This window comes from Hylobates moloch, unplaced genomic scaffold, assembly GCF_009828535.3.
Source record: "Hylobates moloch isolate HMO894 unplaced genomic scaffold, HMol_V3 SCAFFOLD_12, whole genome shotgun sequence".
NCBI lineage: Eukaryota > Metazoa > Chordata > Mammalia > Primates > Hylobatidae > Hylobates > Hylobates moloch.
The window spans coordinates 70,088,698-70,104,328 of NW_026652287.1; the positions used below are offsets into that span (position 1 = coordinate 70,088,698).

Below are 15,631 nucleotides of genomic sequence, written 5' to 3' on the forward strand. Positions count from 1 at the left end.
AACTTCTTCCTGGTTTAGTCTTGGGAGGGTGTATTTGTCAAGGAATTTATCCATTTCTTCTAGATTTTCTAGTTTATTTGCATAGAGGTGTTTGTAGTATTCTCTGATGGTAGATTGTATTTCTGTGGGATTGGTGGTGATATCCCCTTTTTCGTTTTTTATTGCATGTATTTGATTCTTCTCTCTTTTCTTCTTTATTAGTCTTGCTAGCGGTCCATCAATTTTGTTGAGCTTTTCAGAAAACCAGCTCCTGGATTCATTAATTTTTTGAAGGGTTTTTTGTGTCTCTATTTCCTTCAGTTCTGCTCTGATTTTAGTTATTTCTAGCCTTCTGCTAGCTTTTGAATGTGTTTGCTCTTGCTTTTCTAGTTCTTTTAATTGTGATGTTAGGGTGTCAATTTTGGATCTTTCCTGCTTTCTCTTGTGGGCATTTAGTGCTATAAATTTCCCTCTACACACTGCTTTGAATGTGTCCCAGAGATTCTGGTATGTTGTATCTTTGTTCTCGTTGGTTTCAAAGGCAAACTGTGATTTTTCTAACTTCATCATTCTTTCTATATTTATTACAGTTAGCCTTTAACTGTAATAAAGATCTTTCTCTTTCCCTTATCTATTCTGTCTCTCTCTTTCTTTCTCTCTCTTTCTCTTTCTGTCTCTCTTCAGTTTGAACTCATAGATTCTTATTTTTTCAATGGATTATAATCTATTAGTGTCTTTATTTATTTATTTATTTTGAGATGGAGTCTTGTTGTTGTCCAGGTTGGATGGCAGTGGTGCGATCTCGGCTTACTGCAACCTTTGCCTCCCAGGTTCAAGTGGTTCCCATGCCTCAGCCTCCCATGTTTACTGGCACGTGCCATGACACTCGGCTAATTTTGTATTTTTAGTAGAGACGAGATTTCACCATGTTAGCCAGGCTTGTCTCAAACTCCTGATCTCAGGTGATCTGCCCACCGCAGCTTCCCAAAGTGCTGGGATTACAGGCGTGAGCCACCACATCAGGCCTATTTTGATGCTTAAGGTGACTCCTGTGTCTTCTTGACATGCCCTGTCAACTGTTTTTAGTGTTTTCTTAATTTATGGCACAATGAGATGCTCTAGGTTTATCTTATACCTTCTCTGTGCCAACCCCAGAATTGGCCATTTCTTCATGGAGCCCTGGCTCCTTTTGGAAGGTAATGGTATTTAGAAATCAAGATCTTGGTGCTAAATATGTTCATCACTGTTAGGATAGCATTGCTTCTAAGCTTTTTCAACAAGCAGAAATATATTAGATGTTTTGTATTTTGCATATGTTGGAAATCTCAGCTTTAATGTATATATTTTAGAAACTACGAGTTTATAGTAAAATCTTCTACTCCTTTTAGCCCCAAAGTATTGTCCTTTGCCTTTCCCCAATCCATTCTTGTATCTCTCTTCTTCTACAACTAGAGCTTTGGCTTCCAACGTCAATCCATTTACTCATTTATTAAAATATACAATACATGCAAAAGTTTGAGATTTGTTATGCCCATATGATGATGAAAAACAAACCTACTAAAAAGAATTTAACATTAGGCCATTCTTCTTTTTCTTCATACTGAGGGTATATGTACTAGTTTTCTAATGCTACATAACAAATTATTACACACTTAGGAACTAAAAACATCCATTTATTACCTCACAGTTCTCCAGGCTAGAAGTCTGAGCACAAAGCACCTGGATTCTCTTTCATGGTCTTGCAAAGTTGAAATCAAGATGTCATCCATGCTGTGGTTCTCACGTGGAGTTTGGGATCCTCTTTCAAGCATGTTCAGGGTGTTGACTGAATTCAGTTCCATGCAGTTGTAGGCACAAAGACATACTTTCTTGTTGGTTGTCAGCTGGGGGCTATTTTCCACTTCCTTAAAAGCCACCTGCTAGTCCCTGCTACATTGTCAGTTTGCTCTTTCAAGGTCAGCAGGAGACTCCGGCAGTGGAGTAGTCTGGGCTATCTGCTCTGATGAAATTTTAAGCAACATAACATAATAATGGGAATGAGTATCTCATCACTTTGCTCACATGGAGCAACTATCCCGTCATATTCACTAATTCCTACAATATTCAAGGGGAGGGGATTTTACAGGGTTTATACACCAGGGGGTGGGAATCTTGCAAGCTGCCATGGCTTGAATGTTCCTTCCAAAACTCATGTTGAAATGTAATTCCCAGTGCAACAGTGTTAGGAGATAGGGCTGAATGGGAGATATTTAGGTCATAAGGGCTCCACCCTCATGAACTGATTGTCATTATCACAGGAGTAGGTTAGTTATCTCAGGAGTGGGTTGTTATAAAGCAGGCGCAGTGCCTTGTGCTTCTCTCTTTTGCATGTGCCCCACTCTTCTTCCATGGGATGAGGCAGCCTAAAGCCCTCACCATATGCCAGCCCCTTGATATTGGACTTGCAAGTCTCCAGAACCTTGAACTAAATAAATTTCTGCTCATCATAAATTACCCGTCTGCAGTATTCTGTTACAGCTCCAGAAGACAGACTGAGAGAGAAAGTTGCCACTGAGAAGTGAGGTTGTTGCTATGACCGATACCTAAAATGTGGAAGCAGCTTTATAACTGGATAAAGGATAGAGGTTAAAAGAGCTTGAAGGAACAGGCTAGAAAAAGCCTGCATTGCCAAAAATTGAGCATTAAAATTGATTCTAGTGAGGGCTAAGAAGAAAAGACTACAGAAAGTCTGGAACTTCTTAGAGATTAGTCAGTGGTCATAACTAGAATGTTGACAGGAATATAGACAATAAAGGCCACTCTGAAAAGGTCTCAAGTGGAAATGAGGTATAAAGTATTGAAAATTAGAGCAAAGGCCATTCTGGTTATAAAGCAGCAAATAACATGGTTGAACTGCATCCATGCCTGAGGACTTTATGGAAGGTAGAATTTAAGAAGGACAAACTAGGATATCTAACAGAATATCTAAGCAGCAAAGCATTCAGATTACTGCATGACTATTTTTAACTGCTTATAGTGAGATGCTAGAGGAGAGAAATTATTTAAGATGAAATTTATAATTAAAAGGAAAGAAAGCAGAAAGATTTGGAAAATTTGCAGCCTGGTCATGTAAAGGATGAAAAAGCATGTAAGGGCGCAGCCAAGTCACCCTTTAACAAAAAGATTAGCATGTATTGAAGGAAGCCAGAGGCTATTCATGAGGACCATGAAAGCAAGACTTCCAAGACATTTCAGAGATCTTTGAGGTTGCCCCTCCTATCATAAGTCCAGAGCTCAAGGAGGGCAGAATGATTTTGGGAGACTGGCCTAAGGCACCCTCTATGGGCTCACTGCCCAGGACCACCTCAGGTCTCTGCTCTCTACGTTCCAGCAGAGTGCTCCTCAGCTATACCAGTTGTGGCTCAACCTGCTGCTCTAGAAGGTGCAAGTGATAACTCTTGGTGGATCCATGTGGTAAATCTGCAGGCATGCAGCACGCAAGGGCTGTGGGGACGTGGCTTCCTCTGCCTAGAGTTTGAAGGATGTTGCTAACAATGAAAATGAGGGGTCAGAGCTGGAGCTGCCACAGACAGCCCCAACTAGGGCAGTGCTTAATGGAGCCAAGGGAGCAGGACCACCACGGAGACCCCAGAACATAAAGTTACCCACATTCAACTCCAGCCTAAGAGAGCTGCAGGCATAAGACTCCAACCCATGAAAGCTGCTGGGTGGACTGAACCCAGGAAAACCATAGGGACAGGACTGCCCAAGGCCTTGGAGGCCCATTCCTAGGCCCAGTATGCACAGGATGCAGGACATGGAAACAAAGATAATTCTGAAGCTTTAAAATTTAAATGATGTTTTCCCTGTTGGGTTTTGAACCTATACTTAGGGCCTGTTACTCCTTTCTTCTTCCCTATTTCTCCCTTTTGGTACGGGAATGGCAGTCCCATGCCTGTCTCACCACTGTATTTTGGAAGTCTATAATTTGTTTTGATTTCACAGGCTTGTACCAGGAGATAAATTTGCCTCAAGGTGAATCATCCCTTGAGCCTCACCCATATCTAATTTAGATGAGACTCTAGACTTTGGATCTTTGAGATGATTCTGGAACAAGCTAAGACTCTGGGGGCTAATGGGATGGAATAAATGCATTACGTTTGCGAGAAGGACATGAATTTGGGGGGCCAGGGGTGAGACGCTATGGTTTGAATGTGTCTCCCTGAAAAGTCATGTTGAAGCATAATCCCCAAGGCAACAATACTGAGAGGTGGTGCTGAATGAGAGGTTTTAAGGTCATGAAGGCTGTGCCCTCTTGAATGGATTAATGTCACTATCTCAGGAGTAGGTTAGTTATCTTGGGAAGTGGTTGTTACACAGGTAGCAGGCTCTTCAACTCCTTGAGCTTTTCTCTTTTGCATGCCATTACTTGTCCTGCAACCCAAAGGCCTTTACCAGATGCCATACTGTGGATATTGGACTTCCCAGCCTCCACACTGTGAGCTAAATAAGTTTCTATATATTATAAATTTCCCTGTCTGTGGTTCTGTTATAGCAACAGAAAACAAAGCCAGGAACCATCCTAGAATGCTGCCTATCACAGTACATATTAAAATATGTTGTTCAAAAGCAACTTTGATTAGTTCCATTTTCATCAACAATCCTTTGAGTTAGGTTATGTTATTCATTTGAAATACAGTGGATTCCATTGTTTATGTTTGCATTCAGTTTTAGAGACTCTTCTCCCATCTTTGTTTGATTTATTTTAAAAAACATAAAGAACATTAGCATGCTTTCAAAATAAAAACTATACGAAACCATATACACAAAGAAGTGTTACTTTTTCCTTAATCTCTTCCATTGCATTTCCTCTACCCCAGTAGGCAAACAATTTTATTTAGCTTCTCGTTTATCATTCCTGTTATTTTTGCAAAATTAATTGCAAACATGAATAAAGGATATTTTCTTATTTCCTCGTTTCTTGCAAAAAGGTAGCATACTATAGATACTGTTTTGTACTTAACATATCCTAGAAATCCATATAAATCTACAGAGATATTCCTCTTTTTAAAAATATATAGATGCATGATACTGCATTATATGCTTGTATCATATTTTATTCAACTGTTTTTTATTTGTGTATTTAGGTGGTTTCCAATATTTTGCAATCACAAATAATGTTGCAAAGAATGGCCTTGTGTATATGTGTTTTCATATCCTGGAGTACATCATCAGAGTAAATTCCTAGGGGTAAGATTGCTGAGTCAAAGGATAAAAGCATATGTAATATTGTTAGATATTGTCATATCCCCCTCTATGAGGATTGTACCATTTTGCATTCCCACCAACATTGTATAAGGGCTTCTGTTGCCTGTCAGTCTTGCCAAGCTTTTAAATTTTTGCATTCTAATAGGTTAGATGTAGTATCTTTGTCTTCTTTCAATTTGCATTTCTTGTATTATTAATAAAACTGGTCATCTCTTTATGTTTAATATAGATATGTAATCTGTTAATGTTCACTTTTTTCTAAAGGATTTTTGGTCTGTTTTTCTTTAAAGTTCTTTATATATCAGATAAATTAGTACTTTGTGATGTATGCTGCAAATAGTTATTCTCAATCTGTTGTTCGCCCTTTGACTTTGCTTGTGGTGGGATTCTGAGGGTTTTTTGTTTGTTTGTTTGTTTGTTTTGCAATGCAAAAGGTTTTGATTTTTATGTGGTGAAATTTATCAATGTTTAGAAATTGTATCTGAATTCTGTCATATTTAGGTAGCATTCCCTCCACTCAGGCTATAGAGAAAATCATCCCAATCTTCCTTTAGCATTGTTAGGTCAATATTTTAACATTTAGATCTCTGATTCATTTGGAGTTTATTCTTATGTATGGTATTGTTAAAAGAAAAACCTTAGCGAAATTAACTTTAACAGAGTTTAATTGAGCAAAGAACAATTCATGAATTGGCAGATTCCTGGGCCAGAGTAAGCTGCAAGGGACTCCAGGGTAGCCACATGGTGGAATATTTATAGACAGAAGAAGGAAAGTGACATACAGAAAACAGAAGTGAGGTACAGAAACAGCCAGATTGGTTACAGCTTGGCATTCACCTTATTTGAATGTGGTTTGAACAGTTGGCCCCCTTAGGGTGGCTCAAACTCAGTGAGTGGCACAAGAGTAGGTTACAGCCTGTTTATACCTTTAGGTTACAGTTCACTACATACACAGAAACCTTTAGGCTGAACTGAAAATATGTAAGGAGGCAGCTTTAGGCTAACCTTGATTTAACAGTATGATGAATTGGTCAAATTTTATCTTTAAAATAATTTTCAATTACATGGACAAATGCACCTAGGAATGATAATTCAAAGAGAGGAAGATATAAAATTGTTCAATATGATACCTACATTGGCAAAAAAAAAAAAAAGTCAAACTCTGTAAAATATTTTAAGATTTAAGAGGCTTATTCTGAGCCAAATATGAATGATCATGGCCTGAGGCACAGTCTCAAGAGGTCCTGAGAACATATACCCAAGGTAGTTTGGGTTACAGCTTGGTTTGATACATCAATCAATGCATGTGAGGTATACATTGGTTTGGAACGGAAAGATGGGACAACGCAAAGCGGGAAGGGGGTGGGGCTGAAGGTCATAGGTGGATTCAAAGATTTTCTAATTGGCAATTGTTTGGAAGAGTTAAGTTACCATCTGAAGACCTGGAATCAATAGAAAAGAGTGTCTGGGTTAAAATAAGGGGTTGTGGAGACCAAGGGTCTTAAGAAGTCCGTAGGTGGCCACCCTTAGAGCAAATGTTTCCTATTCACACCTTTAAAAGGGGCTAGAATCTCGATTAATCTCTTCAGGATTTCAGGGCCTGGAAGGGAAAAGATCTAATTATGTTAATAGAGATTCTTTACAGATGCAAACTATCCCCCACAAAAGACGGCTTTGCAGAGCCATTTCAAAATATGGCAAAAAAATATATTTTGAGGTTTTTCAGTCTAGTTAAAAAAAAATCGTGAGATAAAATATTTTGATTTCCTTTTTAATCTATCATGTGATGTTATGCAGAGTCAGATTGGAAAGGAAACCACATTGTGTAGGGTTAAATAAAACCCATCTGGTGAGATTTTTATGGTTTGCTGGATGTGAGTCCCCAGGCCCTTAGATAGGAATTTGGGCAAGAGAGAAAAAAGATCAGAGTTTAGACCTCACCAACATGCATACATAGAAAACAGATTATCAATAGAAGGAAACGTACCAAACATCACAAATATTTATGTCTGGTTAATAATATTATAGGGAATTTAGTTTTTTCTTCAGTGTGCTTTTCATATTTTCTATAAGGAACTTGTATTACTTCATAATCAGAAAAAAGCAGTACGTGTACCTTATTTTTTTTTAAAAAGATCAAGACTTGACCCTGCTTTTTTTTCTTTGTAGTTTGAGAAAAAGACTTAGAAAATACATGTTTAGTTGAAGTAAAATAAGAACAGGATCAATACATCCTTTTTCTCCCTCTTCTCTTTGCACATCCTCTCTCTGCCTCTTCTCATGGTTTTTCTCTCATATCTTCTCACTCTCCATGTCTAACATAACAGTAAAATGCATGCAGAAAATGAGCAAGCCTTCCACAGCATATTTTATTACTGCAAAAGCTACTTGGGGTTAATTTGTTCATAAAACACCACTGTAAGTTATGACAAGAACTTAGAGACCACAATGCTAATGGATAATGTAAAGCCCTCCGGCATACCAAATACTCCTTTGCTCTTAGTTAACAGTCTTGAAATAAGCAACAGGAACCCTATTACAAGGCTTTCTCTGTGTTATCCTAGAGGGTGTAAAATTCCAGGTCCCTTCATTTTAGCAGCTGAGTGGTCAGGGGAGAATTATTGCTTCCTTAATTTTATGGCCCTAGTAAGTCTCCAGGATGTGCAACTGAAAAATCAATACCAGATGGCTCAGTAGGAGACAGGTCTAATGGTTCTGTGTTGTTCTCAATCTCCCCAAGAGGAAAGATATACAGTGGGTTACTCAGGATTGTTATCTCCAGTGGTTAATAACATTCGTTCAGTGTTCACAGTGTGCTGAGGTCTGTCTTACACACATTGTCTCACGAAATCATCACTGCAACCCTGTAAGGTAGGTATGGTATTATGTCATATATATTATTCATGTCATAGCTGAGGCATAAGTGACTTTCCCTAAATCAGACACCCTGGAGGTGGCAGAATCAGAATTTGAACACATAATTTTTTGAGCACCAATGTCAGTGCTTTGAAGTTTATTTTGATGTCATTGGGTGAAATGTTGGTACCAAGAAACAAGTAAGTTAACATCTCAGTATATCAGTGAAATCTACGACATATCCAGATGGGACAAAGTCTCCTTTGAATATGTTTTCTAGCAGCCTTTCTCAATGGGAGTTTCACAAGACAATTAAACTCTACCAAAAACTGATTTGAATATTATTTTCTCATTTCTTCCAAGGAGGATGGCACGTAACTAATATTATAGATGCAAATAAGAGAAGTTAATTCGTTGTATACAATAGATGCCTTAAGGCATCAGGGTTTTTTTTTCTCTCTCTCTCTCTCTCTCTCTCTCTCTCTCTGTCTCTCTTCTATCTCTCAAGTTTGCACGGGTAACAAAGATACACTGCAATTATCAGCTGAATTTTCCCCAGTTCCATTAACAACACTTGAAGGAGGTCTTTTACTCAGGACTTTATATTGCTGACAAAAGGATAAATGCTATATTGTGTATTGTTACTCGCTACCAACCTAAGCAACCACTTATAACACAACAGACTACAAATAAGACATGGAGTGCTTCTGGTAGTCACTTTAATCCTTCATTGTTAAGGGATAGGTAAATTAAATTCTGAGCTGGGAGGACCAAAAGAGAAGTTCCTCACCTTGCCCTTTGCCCTATGTAGATCGTTTTTTGAGGGATTTTGTTTTGTTTTGTTTTGTTTTCGAGACAGGGTCTCACTTTATCACCCAGGCTGGATGGAGTGCACTGGCCCCATTTTGAACACCTGGGCTCAAGTGATCCTCCCACCTTAGCCTCTCAAGTAGCTGGGCCCGCAGGCACACACCACCATGCTCAGCTAATTTTTGCACATTTGTAGAGATGGGGTTTCATCATGTTGTCCAGGCTTGTCTCAGACTCCTGGGTTTAAGCGATCCCCCCACCTCAGCCTCCCAAAGTGTTAGGATTACAGGCGTGAGCCACTGCACACACCAATCCTCTTTTTTTAATTTGTCTTATTCATCTTTGCTCAGTGATCCTTTTTGGAGTTCTGCACTCCCTATTGGAGGGGGATTTACACGTTACTACTTATATTAATGCAATTACTCAGAGTTCAAACTTTAACTACAAAATCTCCATCAAAGCTAATTTATGTCTCTGAAATGTATTGCTTCTGACTTGCTAGTCAAGAAATAATGGCACTTGTAGTAGTATGTTTGGATAGTGCAGTTTGTTTGGATAGTAGTGTGCATGTTCTGTAACTTCCAAATAAGTAGGACTTCCTGTTCAATTTCTCTCCCTTTCTTTCTTACTGTCCCTTAATCGTGCTCTTTTATTTTTCAAGAGATCAATGATCAGGTTAAGTAAGAGGTGAAAAAGTCTTTCGTTTTGATACTGATATTCCCATAACTTAATGAGTGTCATTGTTCATGGTTAGATGTGACAATTTGGTTGCTTCGTGCTGGCTTTCATTTAAGCAAATCTATCATAGATAGCTATCAATGATTGTTTGATGTTCCATAAAATACCCTCATGCTAGATAGTTTGATGCCAACGAATATCTTTTTTTCAGTAAATATGAAATGTTTCAATAATATTTGCCTCTGTAGAAAAGTAAAAAGTATAAATTTCATGAAGTGTTTTCAAGAAAGTTTATAGGATGTCTTATAGACTGTAAGTTGGCTTGCAGAGTCTAAATACCAGCAACATCAGTGACAACATGAAAAGTGTCACAGGGCATGCCAAGTTCTCTTGTTTTTCATATTTGGATACTTGATATAGTGGAATGATGCCAGAGTTCCTGAACTATTTCTTTGACTCACCCTCTATTAAACCTCCAGTCACATGGGGCTTGTAATTAAGAGCGTGGGCTTCAGATTCAGAGCACTCAAGCACAGCTCCACCATTCCTAGGTAATAATACTGAGGCAGAAGAATAGGGTCTGGAAGCAGGGAACCTAAGGGCTTCCTAGAACTAAATCAAACAGAAAAAGCCCCAACATTCTACACCCAAGTAAATAACTTTGAAACTTTACCTCAGCTATGGCAGGAAACATCCTCTTCATTTGCATAGGGTGTACACCAAGTAAATAATCTTGTAACTTCACTTCATCCTCTTCATTTACATAGGATGTCCACCAAGTAACCAGTGGGAAACCTCTAGATGATAATATTTAAATCCTAGAAAATTCTGTAACTGGTGCTCTCGAGCCGCTTGCTCTAGGCAACTCCCACTCTGTGGAGTGTACTTTAGCTTCAATAAATCTGTGCTTTTCAGGCCGGGTGTGGTGGCTCACACCTGTAATCCCAGCACTTTGGGAGGCCAAGGTGGGTGGATCACATGAGGTCAGGAGTTCGAAACCAGCCTGACCAACATGGTGAAACCCTGTCTCTACTAAAAATACAAAAATTAGCCAGGTGTGGTGGTGGGCGCCTGTAATCCCACCTACTTGGGAGGCTGAGGCAGAAGAATCACTTGAACCCAGGAGGGCAGTGAGCCGAGATCATGCCATTGCATTCCAGCCTGGGCAACAGAACGAGACTCCATCTCAAAAAAAAAAAAAATCTGTGCTTTTCTTTCATTGCTATGTTTGTGCATTTTGTCCAATTCTTTGTTCAAAACACCAAGAACCCAGACACCTTCTGCCAGTAACAATACCCAGGTGTGCTGTGAGGGTAAAGGAAACAAGGGATCACTTAGCACAGTATATGGCACAAAGGCATACTAATAATCATTCTAATTTTTTTTACCATGATTGATATTTATTGAGTACACAATGAATGCCAAACATTATGCTAATAACTTCTGTGGATCATCTAATTCACTCCTCACAAGCACCGTAGCAAGAAGATACCATTATTATTTTCATTCCATAGGTGAGAAAACTAAGATAAAGAAAAGTTAAGCAACTCGTCCAAAGTCACACTGCCTGTAGGAGTCTGGATTCCAAATCAGGCAATCTGACTACACTGATCTACGCTGTTCTGCTAAATAAAAAACTCTTAGCAAAATATGATGTCACCTCTGTGATCCTTGCAACCAACTTAAAGCATTGGACATTTAAGCAGAAGTTCCTAATTTAAAGAACTAAACTCAGAAGATTTTCAGTGTTGCTCATTGTAAGAATTAAGTAGCTAAAGCATCGTCCATAATCAGTTGCCACTATCCTTGGGAAGGTAAAGCTTGAAAAAAAAATTTTTTCCCACCAAGAACAACAATGAGCTCATTATCTTTGAGATTAGGAAGTGTGGGCTGCTTAAATCTTCGTTCAAAGACTGTAATCTCTCTCCCAAATTTTCATCCTTCTTAGGATGGTTGCAAGGGCATTTTACACATCCTAATGGCATTGGGCACACAGGTCTATGGTTCTATATGTGATCTTTTGTGCTTTAAAGTATTCCTGGGATTTGTTTTAATTAGGAATGGCAAGACATGCAGATGGAGAAATGACTGTTATGAACGGAGAAATGACTGTTATGAACAGAGAAATGGCTGTCATGCAAGGCCACATGGGGAAGCACAAAAGTCAGTGAGGAGGCAAAGGGAGCAAGAGGAAAGCATGGGAAAGAGCCTTTATTGTGGTTTTCACAGGAAGGAAATGGTGAGGCAGGGTAAACAGGTTTAAGATTGGCTAGGGACTGCCCCTAGTTATCTGATACCTGGCCCTGGGATTAATAAGGCAGGGCTACAGTGACTTGGCCTAGTAGAGGAGGTGGTTGAAGGTATGAGGCCTAGATTGGTTGATTTACATTTGAAGAATAGACTCTTGGGCAAGTGTTCTCTATCTCTAAGATTTAGCTAACCCTGGGAAGAGCAGACTCTCCCCAGCAAGCAGGGCCCCAAGATGTTTATGATTAATATACTCTAGGTAGAGTGTCTTATCCCATTTGTCTCCAACATTGTCCTTGGTCCTTAACTATTTCTACTCTTAAAGTGTCTGGAACCCTTGCCACCTTGCTTGATACGAGCAAGGCGGTTGCTTCAGAAGAGCTCAGCTTTCTCCCTGGCTGACTAGGCCCCAATCTCTGCTATTCTTTATACTGATGATTCTTTAATTTCAACTACAACTGCTATGCAACCCAAGCTTATGCAGGTGGTTAGCACGGGGGTTGAGAGAAATGGCAATACGAAGGCACCTTGTGTCCTTTTGGAATCACTGAGAAGGTTACCTTACAGAATATCTTCATGCCAATAGCATTCAGTTGCAGTGGAGTCAAAATGGCAGCATGATGTATTTAGGCAGAGGGAGGGTCTGGGCCAGAAGCCCCAAATTTTCAGCAGCTCCTGTTTGACGTTGAAGAGATGCAGAGGTTTACTAGCGTCCACTGTGAGGGTGAGAGGAAAGAATGTTACCTGGGGTAGAAAAGAAATATCAAGTGACTTTTTTTGCACATCAGAGATGCAGTGTGTAAATTGCCAACTCCAATCTACAGAGAATATTTGGTAATAATAATACTTTTGAAAATAGTAACAAAATAGACAAACTTCTAGGTAGTCTGATCAAAATCAAAAGTGACAAAACAGCAATATAAGGAATTGTAAATACAATAGTTTAATAAAAATAATTTAAAATTATAGATAATTTTATGCCAATAAATTTGAAAATTTCAGTGAAATGGTCAGTTTTCTAGAAAAAAAGTTGCCAAATAACTCTTCAAATGTATCAGAAATGTTCCTACCTCAGGGTTGTTTAACTTCTGTTTCCTCTGCCTGGTATATTCTTCACCCACGTAGCAGAAGAGCTAGGCTCCCTTTCTACAGGCATTTTTCAAATTTGCATTTTTATGAGGACTTCTCTGGGCACTCAACTTAAATTTGAGCTCTTCTTAAAGAGTTTGTATTTCTTCTTTCTTGTTCTTTTCTTTAACAGTGATCACTGTCTAACATATTATATATGTTATTAATCATAATTGTTAACCAATTCCTTCAATGTAATCGATGAAGGCAATGATTTCTTAAAAATTTGTTTTAATTACTGCTGTACTTCTATTGCCTAAGTTCCTGTCATGTAAGTAGTACTCAATGAGTACTTACTAAATGAATGAATGAAAAAGTCCTAAAACTACCATGCTGAATTAAATTTGTGTGTGAACAAATAGATTCATGTTATGAAGCCAAGGGTGATTTAAAAATCAGGAAAGCCTATAAAATTAATAATATTTACCATATTAAGAGATTGAGGCCGGACGCAGTGGCTTACATTTGTAATCCCAGCACTTTGGGAGGCTGAGGCGGGCAGATCACGAAGTCAGGAGATCGAGACAATCCTGGCCAACATGGTGAAACCCTGTTTCTACTAAAAATCCAAAAAACAAAATTAGCTGGGTGTGGTGGTGCATGCCTGTAATCCCAGCTACTAGGGAGGCTGAGGCAGGAGAATCACTTGAACCCGGGAGGTGGAGATTGCAGTGAGCCAAGATCACACCACTGCACTCCAGCCTGACGACAGAGCAAGACTCAGTCTTAAAAAAAAAAAAAAAAGAGATTGATAGAGAAAAGCCATATGCTCCTCTCAATAAAGCAGAAAAACCAACTCAAAAAATGTGTATAGATGGCAACTTCACCTACCTAATCAAGTGAATCTACTAAGCAGTGACAGCAAGTATTAGTCAAAATGGTGAAACTGAAGAAGCGTTTATATTAAAATAAGAAATAAAACATGGATACCTGCAATCGTTTTACTTTCCAATATTGTACTGGCATTCCTAACCAAAGGAATAATAAGAGAAAAAAGAGATATAAGGTATAAGGATTGAAAAGAAGAGAGGACATTTTCGTCAGTAGACTATATAATTGCCTTCCTAGAAGAAGTCTAAAAAGCCTTTGGATAACTTGTAAAATTAAGTGAATGCAGAAGATTACCTAATCTAAGATCGATTGTCAAAAAACAACACCATACTTAACAGCAATAATGATTAGAAAATGTAACACAATTATTTAAAAAATTGATCAAGACATTTATGGAGAATATTACAAAACTACATTAAAATGCATAAAATAAATAGAGTACAAGTACAAAAATATAATTGGGATGTGTACACCAGATGATGCCAAACTTCAGGAAAAGGGAAAAGAATGGGCCTGGTTAAGAAAACATACAGTATTTTAAAAAGAAAAGAAAATCTTGAAGAAAATAAAAGTTGTTTGTTCATTTTGGTGGTGAGCATTTATCACAGATATTCATTACATTTTCTGTATTTTGGGACCACCCCCTCCAAATATAAATAAATTAAGGGAGGGATCTCATTAATCTGAAAAAAGGATCTTGTGAAAAATATTAATATTAATATCTTCATTGATGACTCAAACAATTACCATCTAATGTTCATAGCCATTTATCAAAGTTTTCAGAAATACTACAATATCCTTAAATCCTCTCTTCAGAGCCTTTTTGGCATGATCCACTTCCTGGGTTGCAACAGAATTTTTGAGACTAGATGACATAAATTGCTGCAATGATTTCTGGGCTTTATTCTCGTAGATTTGTCAGAGGTGTTTGAACCACAGCAACTCCATCTTGAATAGGGGCTGGGTAAAATAAGGCTAAGACCTGCTGGTCTGCATTCCCAGGAGGTAAGGCATTCTAAATCACAGAATGAGATAGGAGGTCAGCACAAGATACAGGTCATAAAGACCTTGCTGATAAAACAGGTTGCAGTAAAGAAGTCGGCTAAAACCCACCAAAGATGGTGACAAGAGTGGCCTCTGGTCGTCCTCACTGCTATACTCCCACCAGCACCATGACAATTAGAAATGCCATGGCAATGTCAGGAAGTTACCCTATACAGTCTAAAAGGGGGAGGCATGAATAATCCACCCCTTGCTTAGCATATGGTCAAGAAGTAATTATAAAAATGGGCAACCAGCCGCCTTTGGGTCTGCTCTGCCTATGGAGTAACGATTCTTTTATTCCTTCACTTTCCTAATAAACTTGCTTTCACTTTACTGTATGGACTTGCCCTGAATTCTTTCTTGCACAAGATCAAAAACCCTCTCTTGGGGTCTGGATCGGGGCTCCTTTCTAGTAACAGATTGAACATTATTCTCAAGTACTTGTTTGTTTGTTTGTTTGTTTGTTTTCAGAATCTGCATTCTGGCCATTGAAGCTACATGTAGAACGTGAGAGTATTAAATAACTGAACAGCCTTGGCATGCCTAGGCAGATATCCCAAAACTTGTATTCTCTACCTTCTGCGGACCTATTTGGCAAGACATTTTTGCCCAACATTAAAGAAAGTCTTTTATTGGAAATGACTCAAAATTCTATGGCACAGTGAAGCAGTCTTACATGTTTTCAGAATCTTGAGTTCTTTTTCCATTTTGAATTATGGGAAATTCTAGTGTGTGGAGAGAGATTTTATGAGCTTGGTTATATTTTATGTAATTGTTCCAGAGAATATGCTTTGTGAGTTAATTTATATGT

The 15,631-nt window shown here is 38.5% G+C and overlaps 1 long non-coding RNA gene across 1 annotated transcript; it reads right to left on the minus strand.

Annotated features, from left to right (window-relative positions):
• Positions 1–526: 526 nt before the first annotated feature.
• Positions 527–14,917, minus strand: LOC131380745 (uncharacterized). Its single transcript, XR_009208900.1, has 3 exons — positions 12,378–14,917; positions 10,244–10,875; positions 527–1,978 (listed from the first exon to the last, which is right to left on the minus strand). It is a non-coding gene; the product is annotated as an uncharacterized LOC131380745 (long non-coding RNA).
• Between the last annotated feature and the right edge of the window lie 714 nt (positions 14,918–15,631).